We start from the raw sequence: 12685 nt of genomic DNA, 5'->3' as shown, positions 1-12685 counted from the left end.
AAGTCTGTAATTAAGTTCTATTTGAAAATATTTATCATCAGCACTGTAATATTATAGGATAAAATAACCCATGAAACTATGTTGTTGTTGTCTTGGATATATAATAAAAATCAACAACGTTACTTATCCAAGGAGAACCTACGAGGCATCCTTTAATTTGGCTGTGCATTTGCTCTTTCTTTTGCTTGAATTTAAAATTAGAAGATTAAGATTCACATGATTCAGCTCCTCCTACAGCAAACGCATTTGTCATCAGACAAAGAACTCATCTCTAATAGGAAAAGTTAAATTAAAGTCTGTAGATGGAGTGTGACACTTAGCACCTAATTCTTCTTTTCCTATGACTGAAGAAGTAGAAGGTTATCAACCAGGACTGAGGACCATTCTGTACTTATCTTTCATGTGTTATTATGGCCAAATATTACCTCACTGAGTGATGATCCTATTGATTAAATATACCTGTACTTCACCAAGATGGTCCTCGGAAAAAGTCTCAGCCTGCTTTTGAATATATATGGAGAAGAGTTAAGGTGTGGTTAGTAGTAATGATCTGAAACCTAAGCTAACTATAGTAACTCCAAACCCTTAACTCTAATACAGCCTACTGTGAAGGGGACGTATTTATTGCTATTTTCTTCAATGTATCATGTAAAGAGATATCTTTATTGAAAATATTATCTTTCCTGCGGGAGGCGCGAGCCAGACCGCCGCGCTAGGCCAAGATGCCGGGCACCAGGAGCTGGGTGTGTCGCAAGACGCACGTGACGCCACTGCGGCCCTTGGAGCAGTCGCGGTTGGACCAGGAGCTGAAGCTGATGTGCGAGTAGGGGCTCGCAACAAGCGCGAAGTGTGGCGGGTCAAGTTCACGCTGGCCAAGATCCGCAAGGCTGAGCGGGAGCTGCTGATGCTGGACGAGAAGGACCCGCGGCGACCGTTCGAAGTCAATGCCCTGCTCCGGAGGCTGGTGCGCATTGGCGTCCTGGACGAGGGCAAGGTGAAGCTGGATTACATCCTGGACCTGAAGATCGAGGACTTCCTGGAGCGACGCAGCAGACGCAGGTCTTCAAACTGGGCCTGGCCAAGTCCATCCACCACATGCGGGTGCTTATCCGTCAGAGGCACATCAGGGTCCGAAAGCAGGTGGTGAACATCCCCCCCTTCATAGTGCGACTGGACTCCCAGAAGCACATTGACTTCTCCCTGCGATCACCCTACAGAGGGGGCCGAACAGGCAGGGTCAAGAGGAAGAATGCCAAGAAGGGCCACGGAGGGGCCGGCACTGATGATGACGAGGAGGAAGATTAAGTGCCAGCCTCCACCTCTGCTCCCCAAAGTTTGCAATAAAGCTCTTTGACTTCTGAAAGAAGAGAAGAGAAGAGAAGAGAAGAGAAGAGAAGAGAAGAGAAGAGAAGAGAAGAGAAGAGAAGAGAAGAGAAGAGAAGAGAAGAGAAGAGAAGAGAAGAGGAGAGAAGAGTAGAGAAAAGAAAAAGAAAGAAAATATTATCTTACATCAAAAAGAGGCAGTTTTGTTCTAGCCAGAGTTAAGGTCTCCTTATCTGACCTCCTGTAGCTTGTTCTTTGTACCATAGTTCCTCTTAGGCACTTGCCACTTCTTGTTCTTTCTTATATCTGTGTGTTTCATGCCATTCTTTCTTGCTGTTTCAGTCCTCTTTTTGTAAAAAAGCTTTATCCATAATTAAAATAATTATCATTTATCATCATTATTATAAATGCAAATATTTATAAACAATTAATTAATATTAACCCTTTAAAAATTATAACTCAGATGTATCTTTGGTCTCATTGATAAAATATTTTGTTTGTCATTAATATCTCCATTTATTCTCACTGGACAAACCTGTGTGCCCATATCCTCCCATAAGTTGACCATATACAAGGCTTCGACATCATGAGATAATATCAATACTAGGGCCATGGGTCAGGTATCTCCCATTCACAACGCAGGATCAGCCCCTCTTTTCTTACACTCTTTAATTTATTAGCAGATTAAGAGAAGGGGGCATATTCTATTCATCTTTGTACTTCAAATAGCATGTAATAATATTTTCACGTGCTAAGCCTTAGAAAATGAAGGAATGAATTCTTATTCTTCTGTAAAATGTAAAGAGTAGGACTAGGTGGTCCCTAAGGTTCCTTCTAGTACAAAAGCCTGTGGACCTAGGAAATAACTAAATATTTTAATTAATTGGAAGGGTGAAATTTAAACTCTTATCTACTAATACATTATCTCCAAATATTAATTTGTTGACATGGAGACATAGAAGGGAACTTAAATTTTTCTCAGCTTGGAAAAAATATGGAAAGGGAGTGGTAGTAAGTGATCAAAGAGATTAAAAAATAACATTCTTGTTAACAATAGAAATTATCTTTCTAAGACAGTTTCTTAAAACTCTTGCTTTTATGTTTATAGAAGGCAACTAAGGTATATTCTAAAGAAAATTACAAATTTGTATAATGGAATTTATTTTCCTTTTTAAAAAATTTTTATCAATCGACTCAGTATATGTATTTTTTAGGTATCATTTGCAATTTATAGTGGTTTTTTTTCTTCTTTTTTTGTGAGGCAATTGAGGTTAAGTGACTTGCCCAGGGTCACACAGCTAGTAAATGTTAAGTGTCTGAGGTCAAATTTGAACTCAGGTCCTCCTGAATCCAGGGCTAGTGCTCTATTCACTGCACCACCTAGCTGCCCCAATTTGCAGTGCTTTTAAAACCTTCTTTTCCCTCAGCGATTTTTAGGATGTTTGCATTTGCTAAGGAAATAATTAAACAAATCATTATATATGAAAAATAATGTTAAATACACATTGCAGAAGGATGACCCTTCAGTTAATATGAAACCATTACTACATGATCTGTTAATGGCTATACGCTAATAATGCTACATAAGCATTTTTTGTAATTGTTCTTCATGGACTAGTACATGCCCATTACCAATCACTGACTAATGCAATTATAATATTGCTTAATATTTAAAGCAAAAAGGAACGACTAGTAGTTAAAATTCATACCTCACACATTAACTTGATATCAGTCTCAATAAGGCTATTTTATAATAGCCTTTGTTTAATATTCAAGGTAAACAAAGTTGATTTTTTGTTGAGACAGCAAATTAAACATGCCTCAGTCCATCACTTAATTATCTCTAACCCTTTTTTTTTTTTAACCTGCTTTGCTGCTGGGTTGCCAATGGACATTCTGCCAGCCTAGGATATCTCTAATTGCTGCTGAGACCCTGATGATCTACTCCTAAAAGACACCTCTGGCATCAGTTAGCTGACCCTCCTTACTTCCCAAATGACTGTGTTGCTTCTCAGGGCTTAATTTCCTTTTCCTCTGAAGACTGAAGTACTTTCAATCAAAATTAACCTTAAAAGAGCAGTTCTGACAAGAAAAATTCCAAAGCTACAAAGTTGGGGAGAAATGTTTGACTGCCTGTGGGCAAGCTGACTACTTCCTCCTGAGAATCAGAAAGTCTTCAGAAAGATACTGTTCTGTCATTTCAGTTACATCTGACTTGACTGCATTTGGGGTTTTCTTGCTAAAGATATAGAGTGGTTCACCATTTCCTTCTCCAGCTCATTTTATAGATGAATAAACTAAGGCAAACAAGGTTAAGTGACTTGCCCAAGTTCATGTAAGGAAGCATATTTGCTTTGCCCTATATATGCCATTTGCAGAGTTGCATAACCTCTGAGAGAATATGCAGATTACAAAAAAAGAAGTGCTCATATCAGCTAGTTATGAATAGGTTTTATTAGGGTTAATTGGGTTGTTTAAGAAAATTTCCTCATAAGAAGCCAGTTATATTAGGTTATAGCAGGAAAACATAAGACAGATTCCCTACACCAACCTCAGGCCAGGTTAGGTATTATATAGAATCAGAAAAAGGAAGGCATACTGTCAGGATGGGTCAGGGTCATATGCAAGTTTTTACATGGGATAGTTGGAGCTTCTTTTGCTGTTTACATTTACTCAAGGCAGCTGACATTTTTCTGTGGAGTCATAGGTCATGTTCCCATTCTGAATGACCCTCTTTCCCCTCCCATATAGGTCACAATGCTTGTACATCTTTGAGACCAGATTTGAACTCAAGAATTCCTAACTCCAGGCCTGTCACTCTATCCATTGCACCACCTTTCTGCCCCTTCAGATAAATACCATGATAGAATTATTCACAAATAACACAGAGGTTATAATGTGAGTTCCTTTTCTATTGGAGATGGGAGGTTAGGACATTTTGTTGTATTTCACAATCACTCCTATAACATTCGCATCATTATATATTTTATACCCTCAGAGGAAGCTGGCCTGCTCCCTGAAACAAAATATTAGCCATTTCATTAATTTAGACATTTAAGTACTTACTTTGTATTATCCAAAACAGAAGATTAATGGATCAATCAGCACACTTTTATTATGCACTTTCTATATGGTATGTGTACTGTTTAAGGTAGGATGAAAGTTCCTTGCCTTCAAGAGAATGTTAGCCTCATCATGGGAATAAGTAGGAGGTTTATAGGTATTGAGAGAGGCAGAGACAGAAAAAAAGACAGAGAAAGATACAGTAAGAGACAGACAGACAGATAAAGGTTGAAATAAAGAAAGTTAGAGATGGGAAAGAACTACTAACCAACCCAATCAGTTTGGCTAGAATGCCCAGTATGTGTCGAAGTAAGTTGTATTTGGAGCCTTCATTGCCAGACTATGAAGTCTATTATTGTATTTTGTTTGTTTTTTTGTTGTGTAAGTACTGAAATGCTGCTAAAGTTTGTGAAGCATGCATTCCTTGAACATTTCTGGGCTTTAGTTACCTTAACTGTAAAGTAAGGATTTTGGACTATATAACGTCTAAGGTCCTTTCCAATTTAAAAACTTTATGATGTACAGATGACAGAACTAGAAATGGAAAATAATACAGTAGTTGGGCAGCATGAGGCCATAAAATCACTTCTTCAGGGCTAAAATGTTGAGCAAAATAAAATAACAAATTTAACTGGGATGAGTGAAAAGTTCTACACTTTGGTTGAAAAAATGCAGTTCACAAGTAAAAGACAAGTATATAGAAAACAATTTGTCTAAAAAATGTCTTTAAATTTAGTGGATTGTAAATACAATTTAATAATCAATTCCACAGCTAGGTAATGGAGCAACTGGCTTTCATTTGGACCAGTTTCCTCAACTGTAAAAAGGAGATAATAACAACACCTACCTTACAGGGTTGTTGTGAGGATCAAATGAGATAACTTCAAAGTGTTTAGAACAGTGACTGGCATATGGAAGGCACCATATAAGTATTACTCTCTTTTCCCCATTCCACCAACATTCACTAAAGTTATACCCGGTACAATACTAAGGCATTGTGCTAAGCGTATGAATATAAGGACAAAAAATGTTTTGAAATTGTTAGTCAATAACCATTTATTTATTTTCTGCTACATGATAGGCACTTCTGCTAAGTGTTGAACATGTAAAGAAAAGCAAAAGACACTCCCTATCCTCATGGAATTCATATTCTAAAAGGAAAGACAACATGAAAACTTATATGTACAAAATAAATAAATACAGTATAAATTTAAGATAACAAAATCAAGATCAAGAAAAGGAAGCCATTGGGGCGGCTAGGTGGCGCAGTGGATAAAGCACCAGCCCTGAAGTCAGGAGTACCTGAGTTCAAATCTGGCCTCAGACACTTAACACTTGCTAGCTGTGTGACCTTGGGCAAGTCACTTAACCCCAATTGCCTCACAAAAAAAAAAAAAAAGAAAAGGAAGCCACTAGTTTTAAGGGGCATTAGGGAATGTTTTTGTTTTTTGTTGTTGTTTTTGTTTTTTTCATAGGTGAAATTTTATCTGGAATATGAAGGAAGTTATAGAAACCTGGAGGTAAGAGATGAGGAAAGAGAGAATACCAAGAAAAAAGGCCATGCATACATTATATATTCAAAATACTTTCAGGAAAAATAGAGTAATTGTAATTGGGGACAGTTTAGGAAAGACCTTAGAGAAAGCATGACAACTGATATGAATTAAAATGGAAACTAGTGATGCTATGCCAGAGAAATCAGCTAGTAGTACACTATGAAAAACAGGAGGTAGCCTGTCCCAAAAACATGAAATCTGCAAATGGAATATTAAGAATGGAAAATAGCGATCCATTTGTTTGGAATTTAGAAAATATTAACATCAAATAAATCTGGTAGGATAAGAAGGAATCAGCTTGGAAAGGACTTTATAAGGCAAGCTAAGGGGTTGTAATTTATCCTAGAAGCAGCAGACAGATTCTGGTATTTTTTAGTATGATAGTAACATAGTCAGACCTGTGTTTTTAGAATATTAATTTGACATCTGCATGAAGCATATATTGTAGGTGGGAGAAACTGAAAACAAGGATATTTATTAGGAGGCTATTGCAAGATCTCAGATTTAGGTTGATACATTTATGAATTAGTATTATGATCCTCTGAGTGAATGGATCCAAAAGAAGCTAGCAAAAATAGTTAGGAAAATAATCAAGGGACAGGGAGAGGGAAGAGCAAAGAAAAATGACTCTAATTTTGTAAAGCTGAATAATTAGACATATAGTAATGTTCTTAAAAGAAAAAGCAAGTTTGGGGAAGGATGAGATATCCAGTGTCATTTTGGACATACCAAGTTTGAGATAATAGAGTAAGAAGGTAAAGATGTTCAATGGGTAAGTGGTAACATGAGTGGGAATTTAAATAAAGAGATGTAAACTGAATTGTAGTTTTGGGTAAAAATACCGCTATTCAAATATATAGAATGATGCATTAACTAACAGATGATGATCCAGGAAAATAAACAGGAAAGGGCATTATTGCAGAAACTAATGGAAGAAAGAGTTTGCAGAAGAGGTTGATCACAAATGTCAAAATCTACAAAAAAAAAAAAAGCCTGAAAACAGGGAATTGAATTTAATAGTTGAGAGATTGTTAGTAACCACGGGGAAAGTAGGTTTAGTAAAATGGCAGAGTTAAAAGCTATGGATAAGTGATTGGAGATTAGAAAAATGGAGAACATTAGAAGATAACTAATAGTTTGTAAAATGGAGAAGATAGAGAGTGAGAGTAAAGAGGGGTCAAGTAGAGATTTTTTTTAAGGATAAAAGAACTGGACATGTTTTCAAGTGTCTAGAAGGAAATAAGACAAAACTGAAGATGAGAATTGTAGTTAATTGATGATATGTTTTGTTGTTACTCTTGCTTTGCCTTTTAATAAATTTTTCTAATTGAGTTAATGTCATTCTGTAGATAATTTGGTAAATGAGAAACATATCAGTGTGGGGAAGGGCTTTCAGGAAATACAGTACACAAATAGGAACCCCCTTCCAAATTGTGGTTACCTCTCAGAGTGTTACTCAGAGCAGAGGCCTCTGCCTCTGAAAACTCACCCTGCCCAACAGCCAATTGGGTGAACTAATCAACAGAAAGAAATAGACAAAGGGAGAGAGACACAGAGAGACAGAGAGAAAGAAAAAGAGAGACAGAGACAGAGAGACAGAGAAACAGAGAAATAAAGACAGACAGAAAGAAAAAGAGAGACAGAGAGACAGAGACATAGAGACAGAGATAGACAGAGACAGAGAAAGAGACAAAGAGGAAAAAAGAGAGAGACAAACACAGAGACACAGGAAAAAGACAGAGAGAAAAAGAGAGGAGAGGAATTAGGTGCTACTGCCTTGATTCATAAAAAAGTCTGGTGATTACCTATTAATTATGTTGTAGCAGGTATTGTTGATCAAGTATGGTTAGGCTAGATGGTCTCTGAGGTACCTTAAAATGCTGCCATTAAATGAAGCAAGAACAAGAAGTGACAGAGAAAAAGGAGTGACTAAATAAGAAGGATAAAGCAGGAAGATATGGTTTCATTTGTTTCACACCAAGATATAATACACACACACACACATATATATATATATATGTATATGTATATATATATATAGAGAGAGAACATTTTCCCAGTCATATGAAAATTGCATCAACCTTCCACTTTATCTCAAGTTTTAGTTACTTTGAGAATTGAAAGGAAATCTATCTCAATTGTGCACATATTCACTATCATTTTTTTCTTTAAAAAGAACTCAAGCACTGAGCCCTCCATTCAATGACATTTTTAAAATGGGAATATATAGACCCCTGGGTACATAAGGTAGCACTTCACCTTTAAAATAATATAACAGTTGGACAAAATGCTAGTAAGTGGGGAATTTGTAGAGAGGCCACATTTCCCATCAAATGTTTCATGAATTCATTTGCTTCTCGTCTGTAAAGGTAGCTGGTATTCATTACATGACTCATTTCCTTGGGCATTGAAGATTACAGGGGCTATATACAATATGCTTTCTGAAAGCCAGGCTTAAGTGTCAGTGAAAATCTATTTAAATACTTACCACAGTTTTGTTCATGAAAAGAAAACAGATACCCCTTAGTAAAACTATTAAAATAACTTAGAATATATTTTATTCACTTTGCTTTTCATCTTTCTTACTGTAAAAAAAGATATTTAGCAATGTCCATTGACCTAATAGTAGCTTCGTTTTAGAGATAAAAGGCAATAATGCAAGTTAGTCATAGCACAGGAAAGTTGAGTAGTACATGATATCGAATGTGGCACAGTCCTTTCTCACTGTACAATGGAGAAAACTGAGATGAGAGAGAACCTGTCATCCAGCTAGTTATGGTGAAAGCTTCAGGCCCTTGATTCCTAACCTAGGGTTCAACAGCTTTCCTTTTCCTTTTCAACAAAATACTTATACTTTAGTGCCAACCATTGATTCTATGATATATCCCATTGTTGTAAAAAAAAATCAATACCCAAAAGTATACAGTACACCATAGCTACACAAAGTATCCTACAAACCTTTTGAAGCAAAATTCTTACTATATATATATATATATATATATATATATATATATATATATGCTCTATTTTAGTATTGAGGGAAAAGAAAATAGATTTTGAAGTATCACAAAAATAGAAAGGTCACCTTGTAAATGTGGTAGAAAGCAGCTGCATTAATGACTTGTGAATCATCTTGAAAGGACCACATCCTTCACTGGATTTATTCTTACCTACTAAGACAGGACATGTCCTTGTCTTAGAAAGTATGGTGTTGTGGATTAAGCAATGAACTTGGAAGCAGGAAGACCTTTGCAAATCTGTTGTCAGATAATAGTTATGTGAGTTGGGACAAACATAAACCATTACAGGGCAGTTAGGTAACACAGGGCCTGCCAACTGGCACAATGGATAGAGTGCTAGGCCTGGAGTCAAGAAGACTCATCTTCTAGAATTCAATTCTCATCTCAGACACTTACTAATTGTGTGACCCTACGCAAGTCACTTAACCCTATTTGCCTTAGTTCATAATTTGTTATTTATTTATTATAATTTTTTAATCTTAAAAATATTTTATTATTTTCTAGTTACTTGTAAAGATAGTTTTCAACATTTTTATATGATTTTGAGTTCCAAATTTTCCTCCCTCTATCCCTCCTTCCCTCTCCAAGACAGAAAACAATCTGATATAGATTATATATGTACAATCACATTAAGTATATTTCTACATTAGTCACATTGTGTAAGAAGAATCAGAAGAAAAGGGAAAAACATCAAAAAATGTTGAAACAGAATGGTTCAATCTGCATTCAGATTCCACAGTACTTTTTTCTGGGTGGAGAGAGCTTTTTCCATTGTGAGTCCTTTGGAATTGTCTTGGATCATTGTATTGCTGAGAAGAGCTAAGTCTATCACAATTGATCATAACACAATGTTGCCATTAGTGTGTACAATGTTCTCCTGGTTCTGCTCACTTCAGTCGGCATCAGTCCACTTAAATCTTACCAGGTTTCCAGGTAATCTTCCTGCTCATTATTTCTTATGGGACAATAGTATTCCATTACATTCATATACCACAACTTGTTCAGCCATTCCCCAGTTGATGGGCATCCCCTTGATTTCCAATTCTTTGCCATCACAAAGAGAGTTGCTATAATAATGTTGTATGTGTGGGTCCTTTTCCCTTTTTATGATCTCTTTGGGATACAGACCAAGTACTGGTATTACTGGGTCAAATGGTATGCATAGCCTCATAGCCCTTTGGGCATAGTGCCAAATTGTTCTCCAGAATGATTGAATCAGTTCACAATTCCACCAATAATCCATTAGTGAATTTTTTCACAGCTGCTCCAATATTTATAATTTTCCTTTTTTGTAATATTATCCAATCTAATATGTTTGAGGTGGTACCTCAGAATTGTTTTAATTTGCATTTCTCTAATCAATAGTGATTTAAAGCATTTTTTTCATATGGCAATAGAGAGCTTTGATTTCTTCATCTGAAAAGTGCCTGTTCATATCCTCTGAACATTTCTCAAATGGGGAATGATTTGCAGTCTTATAAATTTGATTTCATCCACTATATATGTTAGAAATGAGGTAATTATCAGAAACTCTGGCTGTAAAAATTCTTTTCCAACTTTCTGCTTCCCTTCTAATTTTGTCTGTATTTTTCTATTTGTACAAAAAAACTTGTAAATTTAAAGTTATCAAAATCATTTTGCATTTCATAATATTCTCTATCTCTTGTTTGTTCATAAATTATTTTCTTCATAGATCTGAGAGATAAACTATTCCTTCTTCTCCTATTTACCTATGGTATTACCCTTTATGTCTAAATCATGCACCCATTTTGACTTTATTTTGATATACAGTGTAAGATGTTGGTCAATGCCTAGTTTATAGTTTCCCATTTGTAAAATGAGATAGAGAAGGAAATGACAAACCACTCCAGTATCTTTGCCAAAACAAACAAACAAACAAAAAACCCCCAAACCCCAAACAAAAACAAATAGGATCACAGAGTTGAACACAACTAAAACAGAAATATATATACATATATATGTGTGTGTGTGTATATATACATATGTATATACATATATACATACATATATAAATATGTTGTTTCAGTTTACTCATGAGTAAATGGGAACATTAATAACAGCTATTCCATAAGTTTCTTGCGAGAAACAGTATATATTATTTACTTTATAAAGCTTAAAGTGTCATATAAACTACACATTTGAACCATGTTCTTTTTTCTGTTTAAAGGTATTTTTCCAGTATTTACACTCTCCTAAATCCTTAAGTTTCCCACCAAATCAGGTGTGAAATCACACAATATTTGCTTTCATTTCCTGACTTCCTCTTAATTATATTTTTATAATGTCAGAGAGTAAAAAGTCCATCTTCAAATAGTTATAGTATAAGGTTTGGGAAAGAGACACAACTGTATACCTTCATACAATGGGAACTATCTTCACTGGGGAAAAATATATCACTACTTTTTACCTATCTTTCAATAAGAATAAAAAAGGTCCCCTGAGGAGATATTGAACGTACTCAATAAACAATATATATTCAAACTTCATCTGGTATATTTCCAGTTGGTTTTACCATTAGAGTTGACACTGTATATAGTAATAAGTATTGTGGTATCTATGGTGATGAAAAAGTATTTGTATTCAAGAACATTTAGGAAACTATGCAAACTGATGATGGCCCTACCTATTTAACATCTGTTTCTATTACATCAACAAACCTCACTTGGTTACATAATAGTATCTTCTGTAGTCATTTCTTATATTTCACAATTTATTGCTTTCAAATTCATTGCTAAAGGTATTCTTGCCTTCACAATAAAAGCTAACAAAATTAGTTTACAGGAATAATATATTGAAATTATGCTCTTAAGTCAGGATGATGCTAAGAAACTTGGTAAAAAAAAATGACAAGAAGGGGCAGCTAAGTTGTGCGGTGGACAGAGCACTGGCCCTTAGGTCAGGAGGACCTGAGTTCAAATCTGACCTCAGACACTTAACACTTATTAGCTGTGTGACCCCAGGCAAGTCACTTAACCCCAATTGCCTCACCAAAAAAAAAAAAAAAAAAAAACAAACCCAAGAAATACGACAAAGATTAGAAAATTCAAGTAGAAAAAATAACAGTGTTTGGGTTGGGGAGGGCTATCGTGTTTTGATACTGTTGAGTATGGTGCATATTGTAAAGGAAAAGAAGCAGAGGTCATATTCAGAGAAACTCTTAAATAGTGAAGGCAAGGTATATTTTGTCTAGGAATTTATGCAAGGGTTTCTGATTTCTAATTCTAGCCAATAAGCCATGTGTTAGGAGGTAATCAGTAAGTGCTGGATGTTTTCAGTCTATCATTATTAGGATTTTCTTTTCATCCTTTTATGAATGTCTAAATGAATGTTTTATAGACTATTACCCAAGTGCATGTTAACTGATATTTTGAAGGAGAATACAAATATAGAGCTTTAAGTTATGGTACATGCCAGTAATCCATATTCCTGGGGAGAGTTACTTGAGTTTGGGAGTTCTAAACTTCAGTAGCATTAAAGAAAATCAGGTTTCTATAGATGGTGGTTATGGTGATGGTGGTGGTGGTGGTAGTAGTAGCAGCAGTAGTAGTAGCAGCAGCAGCAGCAGCAGGAAGAGAAGGACTAGGAGTAGCCAATGTTATTTATATACCATTTTGAGGTTTATAAATCACTTTATAAATACAGTCACATCTCATCTTCACAACCACTCTTAAAAGTTATTATCCCCATTTTATAGAGGACAAA

General features: G+C 35.5%; 1 pseudogene; it reads left to right on the top strand.

The window, feature by feature from the left end:
• The first annotated feature begins 722 nt into the window (after window positions 1–722).
• Window positions 723–1305, top strand: LOC122745712 (annotated as a pseudogene).
• The last annotated feature ends 11380 nt before the right edge of the window (window positions 1306–12685 follow it).

Source organism: Dromiciops gliroides, chromosome 3 (assembly GCF_019393635.1).
Source record: "Dromiciops gliroides isolate mDroGli1 chromosome 3, mDroGli1.pri, whole genome shotgun sequence".
In the NCBI taxonomy this organism is placed as follows: Eukaryota; Metazoa; Chordata; class Mammalia; order Microbiotheria; family Microbiotheriidae; genus Dromiciops; species Dromiciops gliroides.
This window is presented reverse-complemented; position numbering and strand designations above follow the sequence as displayed.